The sequence below is a fragment of the Fukomys damarensis genome, unplaced genomic scaffold (genome assembly GCF_012274545.1).
Source record: "Fukomys damarensis isolate Sample0158 unplaced genomic scaffold, DMR_v1.0_HiC HiC_scaffold_30, whole genome shotgun sequence".
NCBI classification, from domain to species: Eukaryota; Metazoa; Chordata; class Mammalia; order Rodentia; family Bathyergidae; genus Fukomys; species Fukomys damarensis.
This window is the reverse complement of record NW_022900942.1, coordinates 65,082,512-65,094,686: the sequence shown is the minus strand read 5'-3', so window position 1 is coordinate 65,094,686 and position 12,175 is coordinate 65,082,512. Positions and strand designations below refer to the sequence as shown.

The window sequence follows — 12,175 nt, the reverse complement described above, 5'->3', positions numbered from 1 at the left end:
AGAGGGAGGAGCAACACTTAGAGGTCAGAGGTAGTCTTGGGCCAAGGAAAGGAGAGGTGAAGGAGGAAGGAAGTTTTGGAGTCTAGAATGAAGTGGATGTCTTATCTCGGAGTTCTAGGGCCAGGAAGGCGAGGAAAGAGGTCAGAAGTAACACACTCCTGTGGCTTGACTGGAAGGATGAAGGATGGATGGATGGACAGATGGATGGGCAGACAGTGGGTGGATGTGCGGGGCGGATGGATGAATGAATCAATAGCGCAGTCCTAAGCCAATGTTTCTTTTAAAATGTCTTGATAAGATGTAGTGTTTCTCCATTGGTGCTTTAGGTAGTTTGGAATCTGTGTTATTTCACTTATGTGAATTATGCAAGGGCTTGAACGGGAGTATTGCTGACAGGTAAAAAAAAGTCTCAACTTAATTAGGAACTCCTAGGAGAGCCCTTTGGAAAGGGGATTGAGGTTCTTCAACAAGCATTAAAATTAATTCCAAAGATGGCCTATGAGGTAACCATTTGGGTTTTTTTCTCCATGAATTTCCTTTTGGGGAAATAAAAATGAACCCAGACCTATTTCTTAGACTCCAGCTGACCACAGGCATTTGATGCCTTCACACAGAGAACCAGGAGGCTACGGATGTGGCCCAGGGAGACGCTGCTATTTGTCAAATGTGACATTAAGATTAAGTTTCTGGACAGGGGATTCTAATCAAGTGTCTTCATTCGAGATTTCCAAATGTGACTAAAATTAGAAAATTCATCGCTTTTCAAAGATTTTACAGACAGATTTCTGTCCTTCATCAGACACGGTAACTTTAGTTTGGATAACTTTGGTCTTTGGGCCCACATGATTTTGCTCCTAGCTCTGACAGGTGCATGCCTCCTTCTGTGTTGAAACTGACTCTGACAAGTGTTCATTCCTGCTCTAAAATGAGAGGAGGGCAGGGATGTATCTCGTTATTCTTCCTATGCCCAAGGTCCCCACAGTGCCTGGAGTTTAGCATGGCTCAGTGAGCTTAGGAACAGACAGGGAAAGAGGTAAAAGGAACCTGGGGAGAAGGAGAGGAGGAGGCTAGAAGGGGAAGGATCTTGTGGGCTTTCCCTGAAGTAAGAGCGATTCTGCTAAGAATCCGACAGCTAGCAACCTTGCCAGACCCTGTCTCAAAATAAAATATGGAGAGCACTGGGGGTGCCGCTCAGTGGAAAGGCTCTGGTTTCAATGTCCAGTACTGCAAAAATAAATAAGTGAAAGTTGGGGGATGGAGCTCTTAAACCCAGCCAGGCCCTTGGCTACTTCCTCCCTAGGAATCCCATTAAATCCCCAGCTCTGAATCTAAGTCTGCGCACAACCTCAGCCTGCATCTCTACCAAACTCCAAGAGGTGCTGAGCCTGGTGGCCTGCGTCCATTTAGCAGCACGCAGCTGAGTGGGGGGCCCAGAGCTGAAGGAACCACAACCGCACAGACTCGCTGGGGTCCTGGGGTACAGGACAACCCGAGAGACTTGCACGTAGGGGATCTGGCTGTTTTCAGAGTGCAATCAACAGAAAGGGAAGCCAGCAATAACACAAAGGGCCTGGGAGGAGGCAACCCCAGTCCTAGAGCAGAAGGCCCGAGGGAGGAGGGGCTGAGGAGGGGCTGGCGCAGCCACAGAACCCGAAGTGGGAACAGGAGCCACAGGACAGGACCATGGGAAGAGCTCCGGGCATCTGCATAACAGTCAGGCCCCTTTCTCTGCACCCTTGGCCTCCCACTGGCAGACCCAACCAGGGAGCGGAAAGCCGGGGAGGCTGGGATGAACCCCTCACTGCAAGGCACAGGGAGCTGTCCAACCTGCACTCAGGTGCCCAGCAAGTGCACATTCCCTGGGGTGAGCAGCAAATGCCCTGAGAACAGAAAGGGTCTGGACCTTCCCCAGGGGCTGCGGGAATAGGACTGCCTGCTTCTCTCAGAGCTTCAAAGGCCAGCACCTCCAGCGGGTCTACCCAGGGCCGGCTTTAAAGATAAACGAACAAACTGAGTGCCAGGGGCACAGGCAGAATGCCCAGCCCGGGACAGCAGCCTCCTGGAGGAACAGACTGGAAATTGGGGCTGCCAGGGGCAAGGAGACCAGGTCATGCTGGGCACAGGGCCCTGCCTGAAACCTCCAACTCCTTCGTGCAATTTCAGTGCAATACCAAGGGGAAGAAAGCGAAGCCAAGGAAAAGGATGGAAGTGTGCACCATGACGCAGCAGCTCCTAGAAAGATCCAGGTGAAGTCTGTCCAAGAAATGTGTGTGTGTGTGTGTGGGCACCCACTGTATATACAATGTGCACAATATGCTCTAAGTTTATGACCCACATATACACACTAGGTCCACGTGTATTTTATATAAACATACATGTGCACACTTTTATAACTTACACATAAATATTATAGGAATTTAATCCCCTCATATATACACAGTTGGGCTTCAGTATCCATTGGGCTGTGGTTCTGGGATCCTCTTGGTCACCAGTACTCAGTGTTTGCACGGAAGCTCCGGGGCACATCAGCTCTGGACCAGCTTGATACTTAACACAGTGGAAACACGACGTGGGTGGTTGGTATTCTGCAATGTTTACAGAAAAATCACCAAAGGTTGACTAAGGCAGGATAGGCACAGGGTTTTTCTAAATATTTTCATTCTCAGGTTGGTTGAATCCAAGGATGTGGAACTCTACAATTTGGAGGGACCTCACACACACACACATGAACGCACACACACACACACACACACACACACACACACACACACACACACATGCAGGCACTAATGGACCCCTCATGAATACTCTAATCAAATTCCTCAGGAAAACATTTTAAAACTAGAAGTCTGCATGGAGATGGCAAATGCTTATAGTCTCAGCTAATTGGGAGGCTGAAGCAGGAGGAGTCTTGAGCCCAGAAGTTTGAGTGCAGTGCGGCCAAGGCGACAAGCAAGGCTCTGGTTCATGGGAGGGCCTTGCGCATGGCTGTCATTTCGGGGAAGGCAGAAACTCCTCAGGACCTGGGTGGATGAGTCAGGTTTGGGGGCTGGATACCAGCATGAAGGTCAGGATGCTGACGGACACCTCGCCTCTGCCCTTTCCCTCCCCATCCTCCCAGAGACAGGGCACGGCTAGTTCACCACAGGCCCAGGGAGAATTATCGGGAAGGAAAAAATCAGCAAACAAAGATTCCAGATTCTTGGCTGTAGTTCAAATGAGAGACAAAAATAGCTTTGCAGAGATATGGACTGGCCGAACAAGTTTTACACCATCCTGCTCTGATCAGAAGAGAAGGGAAAAAAACCCGAGAGGAAGAAGATCATCACAGGATGACAGAGCCCGTGTGAGGGCAGCTTGGTCTGGGTTAGGGTGTGGGGTCCACGCACTCCTGCGGGGTGCAGAGAGAGGCCCTGATTGGCTTCCAGAGGGCAGGGACAGTGGGCTGGAGACAAGGTCAGGACGGCAGGGCGGAGGGGTAGAGGGGCCGGAGCTCAGCTCAGGGCAGGCAGCTGCCCTGGGTCCCCACCCCCAGCACTGCTGTGAGGGCCCTGCTGGCCTCAGTGGGGCCACAGGGGGGGAAGTCGTTTATATTCCTCAATTTCACCCAGGAGCAACTTCAAAAGTGTGAAATTGGACCGAGCTGGCTGGATTTGGGGTGCAACCAGATTAAGTTTTCTTACAGTCTGTTCAAATGGAGGGCTCCGAATTAGAATATAAAATATATGGCAAGAAATAAAGAAACTGACATTCTGTGGCTGTGAAATCCATGTGCACTGCAAGACTGATCGATTTTCTCAGCTTCCCCAGCTGAAATGGTGTAAGCGAATATTGGGTTAAGGCACAGTTCCAGCTGAACAGGACTTGCTGGCACTGGCCAGTGATGGCCTTGCAGGTGCAGCTCTCTCTCCCTCCTTTCCTGCCTCCTTGCGGGGCTGGGGATTGAACCCAGGGCCTTGTACATGGCAGGCACGGTACCACTGGGGCACCCCAGAGTCCTATCTGTTCTCTTAAATATGCTAAGGGCCCTGAGGTTCACTGTTAGTGACACTCGAGTTCTCCAGAATTTTGTTAGAAAGACACATAGGCCAGGGTAATTCAAAGCAAGAAAGAATTTCCAGAGGCCTGCACAAGTCCCTCATTACCTGACACATCTTTCTGGAAAATGAGAAAGACGTTTAAAATATGAACAAGAACAGGCAAACATTCCTACTGCACGAGAAAACTATCAAGCAGTTGAACACGAGCTCAACCCACCCGGGCACCTGGGTAGTCAAGATTCATATAAAGTGCATTTAGGGGATCTTGGCATTTCTGAACTCTGGAATTACACACAGAGACTTAGAGGAATTCTGATGGAAACAAAATGGAAAACCCAGAACATGAACATCATGCTCGTGTTTAATTAAAAATATGGTAAATGTTTAAAATTTGAAAAATTGATGACAGCAAAGACACACTGACAGTAACCCCCTCAAAGTGTTGCCTCTCATTTCCAACACACTTATCCCACTGTTCCTGCTACTTTCTGAGGCAGTCCTGGAGCCTTCTTTCCTGAGTGTCTGTGCTGCACTGTTGTGGCTACCAGGATGTCCTAAATCAATTCAGTGTTCACCTTCCGTGGTCAATTTGACCTTGGGGCCGGGTAGAAAACACACACGGTGCCAGATCTGGTAAATGAAGTGGGTGAGGACATTGCCATTGTGTTTCTCTCTGACGGAAATTGCCGAGTTGATTCAAGACATCAAGGCAGCCATGAAAAGACACTTGCGAAAGAGGACTTCCAGAAGTAAGAGGCAGGGGCGATGGGATAAGTGTGTTCCAAGTGACAGGGAGCATTTTGAGGGGGATCAGTGACAATGTGTCTTTTCCTGTAATAAATGTTTAAAAACTTAAACATTTATTATATTTTTCCTTGTAAATATGAGCATGGTATAATAATTTTTAAATTTTTTATCATACTTCATAGCTTGTAAAAACCAAGCACATGCATGCAAAGGTAGAGCCTCCTGCTATCTGGTCTATGCAAAGAAATGTGATAGACATAGTGAATTCCTGAAAATGATTGTGTTACCAGCACCATTATTCATTTCTCTATCATGTAAATCCCACAACTCATGAGCTCCCTGGAGGAGGAGTCTTTATCTTAACCCCGTGCTTTGGGGGGATTTCCACAGGACATGGGGCTGGGTTGCTTTACCTCATACACAGTGCACCGTTCGAGTGTCCCTGGACCCAAACGAAACCTGGTGTTTGTCATCCAGGGTCCCACTGGGAGGTCCCTCAGGCCTGCATGATGCTACATTATGGGCTGTGGTGAAACACATCTATGGCATGCAGGCAAGCAGTCTTCATGCACCAGCATGAGCAAAAGAACAAAGGAAACAACCACACCGGAATTCCCAAAGGTCACTGGGATTCCCTGAGCCCTGTCCAAGGTGCAGTCAGGCTGGTGCACCACCAGGAGGGTGAGAATCTGAAGAGGAAGGGAGTGATATGCCAGGAAGCATGGTCCCCCCGGTCCATTACGGTGACCGGATGTGAGAGTCCAACATCCCTCAGTGACAGAAAATCTATTCTGCACGATTCCACCTCGCTAGGAACTGCCGCGGATTCAGGACAGTCACATGGAAATGCTTCCGGGAAGTGCAGCACTCATGAAGTCACTGGAAATGGAATAAAGGAGAGCACGGAGTCTAGGTGCAATGCATTCGAGTTAAGTAATTATAGGCAACACTGGCTCATGGTCCACACTGGTAAGATTCCTGTGGGATACCCTCAATAATTCCATGAGAAATGCTGTCATAATCCCCTTTATAGATAAAGAGACATACTAAAAGAGCATTATCACTGCCCTGAAGATAGGAAAAGGTAGGACTCAAACTTAGGCAGTCAGAATCAAGAGTCAGAACTGCTGCCCATGCCTGTCCTGGGCACTTTTTCACAGGGCACTTGCTGTATTTTTGCTTCTCCGATAGTGACTCCTGCCAGAAAGCTGCCTGTGAGTGGGCAATGCAAACAGTCAATTCAATAGTTGTAAGACACAGGATCCTGCCAATAAACTCTCCAAGACTTCTTACAGGAAACCTGGAGCTCATGGAGGGATTGCCAGTCATTCCATCATTGCACTAATTTATTTTGAAATTAAAAAGATAACACTTCAACTTTATGGGAAATAAATCCTAAAGAGAAGCTGAGACCTCCGATCAAACAAGCAAGTTGTGAATGGCTTCTCCCCATCTTTAGACTCTGCCAATCCTTAGCCAATGTATAACAACAGAACCTTTCCCAGGTCTACAGTGTCACCAATAGGAGTCAGGGGCTAATGGCGTAACCACTGTCCAGGGGAACTGCCTGAAAGGATGGTTAGAACCATGGTGCTGCAGGGAAAATATCTGCATCCCAAAGGAGTCCCTAGATGGCCATCAGTTGGAAGAAAGCTAAGGAGAGCCTCGACCCCCAAAGGGGCAGTGTCTCTCTACTCATAGTGACCTCAGACCCTCCCATAACACTGTCCATTCCCAATGCTGTGCTCCTGTCCTCAGTGTGCTGCACATTGGACAGGTCCACAAGTACACACGAGTCTCCCTCAAATGGATCTCTCAAGTCCACTTACTCCGTTTTATTGGAACCCAGAGTCTATTTATGATACAATATATTATAGCATCATCTAACTGATCTTCCAATCTCTTATCTCTTCCCATTTTAATACTTTCCACACATCCTTGTAAGAACTACACTGTCAAAATGAAAACCTTAGCATTCTGTTTTCATGCTAAGGGTAATTTAATGAAGCTTTCCCCGTTGTTGGGAAGACGTCTCAGACCTCTTGGCTTATATAAAAGCTCCTTAACAGTTCAGCTTGTTTTCAAACTCATCTCTGACCCCTACACAAATAAAATATGCAGAAATTCATCTGTAATGACCTAGTTGTGATCCCATAAGTAGACCAATCAGTGGGAGTCAAGGAGGACACGGGATTACAGAAGTTTAGAAAGAGCTTTGCAATTGGACTCATGTGAATCCACTCACAAACCTGCCTCTTACTGATGAAATAACCCATGTACACAGCAAGACCCAGGTGCCCCTTATCTCCAGAATGGGTCAGTGTAATCCTGTCATCAGAACCTAATCATGTAACATGTTTAAATATATAAAACACATGATAAACAAGTAACTATCACAGTTCTCCACCTTTCCAGGTACACTTATGTCCACTACTCAATAGAAAGGAAACTCAGAGAACCACTCTGGACAATTGTAACATTACTGGCTAACTGGTGACATTATCAAGGTTGTAGCCTTTGGTCCCTAGAGCTTCCGGAAGTGACAGGTAGGGAAAAATACTGAAATAGGGTTGGTTATAGCAATTCAGAAGTACCCTTGTAGGCTCCCACTGTGCCCAGTTCTCTATACCCTGACAGTGATTAGGTACAGAACTTCTTGATAATGTGCATAATTAATGTACATTATTATTTTATTCACTGCATGTTATATCTCTAAATAAGCCTGAAAATATAGAAATTTAACCTGATCTTTAACATTTCTACAACTACCTGGCCCAAGACAAGATCCTTGGCAGACTTTCCATAAATGCAGAGGTCTGAGTCAGTCAGTGAACAGGCCAGAGATTCAAAAGATAAACTCAGGCATTGCTGATTATCTTTGACAATGATGTATTTTCAAAGAATAAAGGATTATACTCTATAAAAGGAAAAACAACTGTTTTATAGTTTTGTCTTCCACTCTACTCAAAGCAGAATACAAGTTACAACGACAACACGAGCACCTTTAAAATTAGACTTTGTGCGATTAACCATTTTAATTACAGTGTCAATATTGATTTATTATCCCAAATCTAAAATGCTTGGAACCAGTGTTTTGGATTTTTTTTTCCAGATTTGGGAGTACTGAATATCTACATAATGAAATATTTTGAGGATGGTACTGAAGTCTGAACAGGACATTTATTATTTTCCATACACACCTTACACACCTAGCTGAGGATAATTTCATGAGCCTGCAGTTTGACTGGGACAGGTCCCGTGTCCTCAGGCATGGAATGTCCCACTTGGGGCACCATCCTGTGGATGCTGAAGCAGTCCTGGGTTGGGAGGATTCTGGAGCTGGGCTTCCGCTTGAGGATGGCTCTGGAGTCAGCAGTCGGCACAGAGACATCGCTAGAGAAGATTTGCTAGGAATTTGTGAGACTTGGGACTTTTTTTTTCCCCTCAGATCATTTCCCCCCTGAGTCTCATAGGCCATTCTTATAACAATCCAAAAATCAGGAGTTTCTCAGGGAGCAGGGCTGGTGGACTGAGAATAGCTGGATGAGATTCGACAGGAAGGAGCGGAAAGTCCAGAGACTTGGGCTGGTCATGCATAGGACGACCAACTGCTTCCTGGCTGGGTGCAGGGCTGTGCTCAGCAGAAGCCAACAGCAAAATGTGAAACCGCCTAAAGTGTTGTGGTCTCTGTAGGGCGCGGCCCTCACCTCACCTCACCACTGCGCTGAGGGTCTGGAGTCGCCCCAGGGATGCCCAGGGCCAGGTCACGCTGCGGATGTGGGAAGCGCCCAGTGCACTCAGATCCCTGAAGAAGAGCCTTGGAGAGGAAGAGCGGGGACTCAGGTTAACAGCAGAAGCAGCTCGAGGATGGCCTGACCGAGGAATTAACAAGGCCAGCTGTGGCCAAGGGAAAGGGACGTCCGAAGGCCGCGCGGAAGAGCAGTGCCCTTGCCCGGGAGGAAGGCGTTGCCACCGGGCCTTCGGGAGTCAGGGACTCCGGGAGGGCTGGGGGTGCAGTAAGGAGCGGAAGCGGGCAACCCCAGCTGGACTCCGGCGGAGGGACCCGCTGACAAACCGGGCGGTGGCCGAAGAGTGGACAGAAGTTGGTCAGCCCGGGTAGAGTTAGGGTTAAGGACGTGCTGTAATTCTCTGCAGTAAATTCCTTCGGAAAATGTGACTCCATTCTCTTCTCTCGGCACCCACCTCCTCCCCACAGCACCACCACACGCACACAAGCGCACGCACACACCAAGGTCTATGTTAGTGGGAAGAGGAACCAATGCGATTTAAAGTGGGCCGCAGCATGGCCCCGTTCCAAGCCCCCTGCAAAAGGGCTGGAAACTGAGCCCCTCAGGAAGACCACAGCCCACCCACATTGTTCAAAGCCCTGCACCACAACCACGAAGAGGTTTCCTATCCCGAGAGGGAAAAGCACAGGCAGATGAAAAACTTTGTCCTTCATTCCGCACTGTGTGGGCAGAGGGACTGAGAGTCACACAAACTGGTCCCCTTCTCGCCTTGACACTAAACTGTAAGAACTTGGGCCGGACACTGGGCCTCACCATGCCTCAGTTTCCCTACCTTCAAGCTGTGGAAAACCTCTTCTGCGTGCGGTTTGTGTGAAGATTAAGGAAGCTGCCTGTGTAAAGCACCTGAGTGGTTGTAGCTTCCTGAGCTTACGGCGTGGGGGGGGGGACTTTTACACCCATGAACTGACTACACGGGCATGCCCTCCCTGCAAACTCAGGAGCTGAGACTTGAGGAGCGGAAGCCAGGACTGAGAGCTCAGCTTTCCCGCATGGCCAGTGGTGTGTGAGCAACCTGGGTGAATTTGACTTAAAAAACAAAACAAAACAAAACATGTATAGAAATCCAGAATTTGACAGGGATAATCTGCTGGAGATGTAGCTCTGTGGTAGAGCTTGTGCCCTGGGTTCCTTCTCCCGCACCATAAGACAAGCAAAGGAAAAGGATGTAGGCACAGCAGCTTTGATGGGATGACGGCTGGAGGCCGGAGTTTCTTAGATTCTTCTCTCCCTCCGCCTCCCTGTGCCCTGCACTTCCTAGAGCCCTGTCTGAATCCCCCGTACCAAGGTGTCCGTCTGGAAGCCACCTTCTCGTGCCTCCCTCTGGGCACCACTCCTGCCACACCCACAAAACCTGCAAAGTGTCTCCAGCCACAGAAGCTTTGGTGCCTCAGACTAGAAGAGTGAAAACAGACACTTGAAAACAAGATGGGTTTCCTGGGTCTGATTTCTGTTTTCTTTTATTGAAGGGATTGGCCAGCTGTTTAGAAGGGATGAAAGTTTATATTGGTAAAGACGCCCATAAATTTCTCTAGTGAAAAAACAACAAACAACAAACAAAAACGATTGTTTTAGGGTGGTTTTTTTTAAGGTACTTCCAAAGGCAGATCACATGATATACCCCACGACATCGTCACAAAATTCACATTTACTGAATAACTCACTGTTGCCAAAGCATGAAGTGGAAGACAATGTCTAACGTGCAATTATGATTTTAAAGAATCTTTAAATGTAAACTCATGGCTCTGCCTATATTTTCACTCTTCTTTCCTAAAAAGCCCCACCCAGCACACACACAACGCTAGCTCCAGGTGCCGGCCAGTGCTGGGGCTGCTGCAGAGGGCCTGGTTGGTGACTTCCACCACATCCCTCACTCCTCTCCAAGCTCAGGGAAGCCCTGCCTGGAAGGAGCTCTGTGCTGCAGAACAGGGGAAAAAACAGGACAAAAGCATCTCCATTACCAGGCACCTAATCTGGACGGTTCAGATGGTAAAATGTCACTTCAGGGTACAAATTAACAGAAACATTCCAAGTCCCATAGATCTTTCAAAGGAAAACAATGGTCCGTTACAGCCTGCCTCACAAGTGCACTGTCCTGAATTTGATTCCCAGTACCAAAACAAACAAACAAAACAATACAATGGACCGTCTGCATCCCAAAGAGTGATTTTCATGTGGCACCAAGTTGGACTCTTGGGCAGTCTAAGCTGGTATGATCTGCAGCCCAGCAGGAAATATTCTTGCCTGCCTGGCCCCGGTTTCACCATGGGTACTCATAAGAGAAAGGAAAAGGTTTACATCTTTGTGCTCATTTACTCAAGTGGAGAATTATTTAACACCAGTCTTCACTGCTACTAAGAGCACTTCCTGTTGGCTCTGCTCACTTCCTGAAGTTGGTAAACCTGTCATTCACCAGCTGCTCAAGTCACCTGGCTTTGTGTCCATCGACTCAGTTCTCCCGTTTCTCTCCATAGCTTCGCTCTGCCCTTCAGTACTTGGCAGGCTTTTGCGTCCCTGACACAGCTTCCTTTCTCGGTCTCTCCTCCCGTGTAGATGCGTACTCGGGACTGTTCCAGGTGCAATCTTGCCACGTCCCATCCAGGACTGGTGACACCTTCACAGAGAGCCCTGGGCTGCCCTTGAAACCATAGTGTCCCTCTTTCGTGAACTACTCACCCTCTGCTGGAGAGCGTCCAAGCAGGGCCTGTGTTGACATCAGCTGGACTGATTCAAAGCTGATCAGGGGTCGGAGGTGCCTTCGTGCCGTGCTTGGTCCTTCGGCTTCTTATCCAGAGGAGCTGATTTCCTTTTAGTTCATCTCCTAGGATGGTCTGGCTTCCGTCAGGGCCTCTGCTGATAGACCCTCCCCTTATTGTGTCCGTTGTCTTCAAATCTGCAAATGTTTCTGCTGTCCAGGTAGCTAAGTGGTCCCTGTTTGATCCTTCCCTACTTTAAGGTCATAAGAACACAGCCCTTTATTTATATGTCCCAATCTAAACATGGGAAGACTTATCTTGTTGATTTGCTTCTGATTAGCCCTCTGCTATTCAGTTAATCCCTGGCTTGGAGTTGAACAGCAGCTGAACTGCATGTGTTTGTGAAGGACAGTCACACGGACTGGGGCGGGAGGCAGAAAGGGAAGCAGAGATTATATTCAGGGCCATCAAAAAGGAAACCATGGAACGGGAAACTTCCAAACAAACTGTAAATATAATGCAGATTCATTATTGCTTAGGAGATTTAAAGTCTGCCCATTTGGGCCGGGGATTTAGCTCAGTGGTGCTGCTGCCTGCCTCGCCAGTGCAAGGTCCTTAGTTCAATCCCTGGTACCAGAAACAAACAAACAAAAAGTTGGTAATAATCATCAAAATACATCTCTATTTTCACACAGGAGCACACCAAACAGCCAGACACACCAGGGTGGAAATGTGGTTGGCTTTATCTACAGCATCTGAAATCCCAGGTGGAATTACCCTGCCCACCTTCCAAGGCTGTGTACCACACGCAGTGCTTCACCACGGCAGACTTGGGGTCAAAGTGGACTCTCCTTCTTGGTTACAAAATACACTAGTGAGGCAATTT

General features: G+C 48.0%; 1 long non-coding RNA gene across 1 annotated transcript; it reads right to left on the bottom strand.

Moving 5' to 3' along the window:
- Nucleotides 1-2,428: 2,428 nt before the first annotated feature.
- Nucleotides 2,429-11,913, bottom strand: LOC117283732. Its single transcript, XR_004514760.1, has 4 exons — nucleotides 11,270-11,913; nucleotides 8,500-8,604; nucleotides 7,988-8,180; nucleotides 2,429-2,585 (listed from the first exon to the last, which is right to left on the bottom strand). It is a non-coding gene; the product is annotated as an uncharacterized LOC117283732 (long non-coding RNA).
- Between the last annotated feature and the right edge of the window lie 262 nt (nucleotides 11,914-12,175).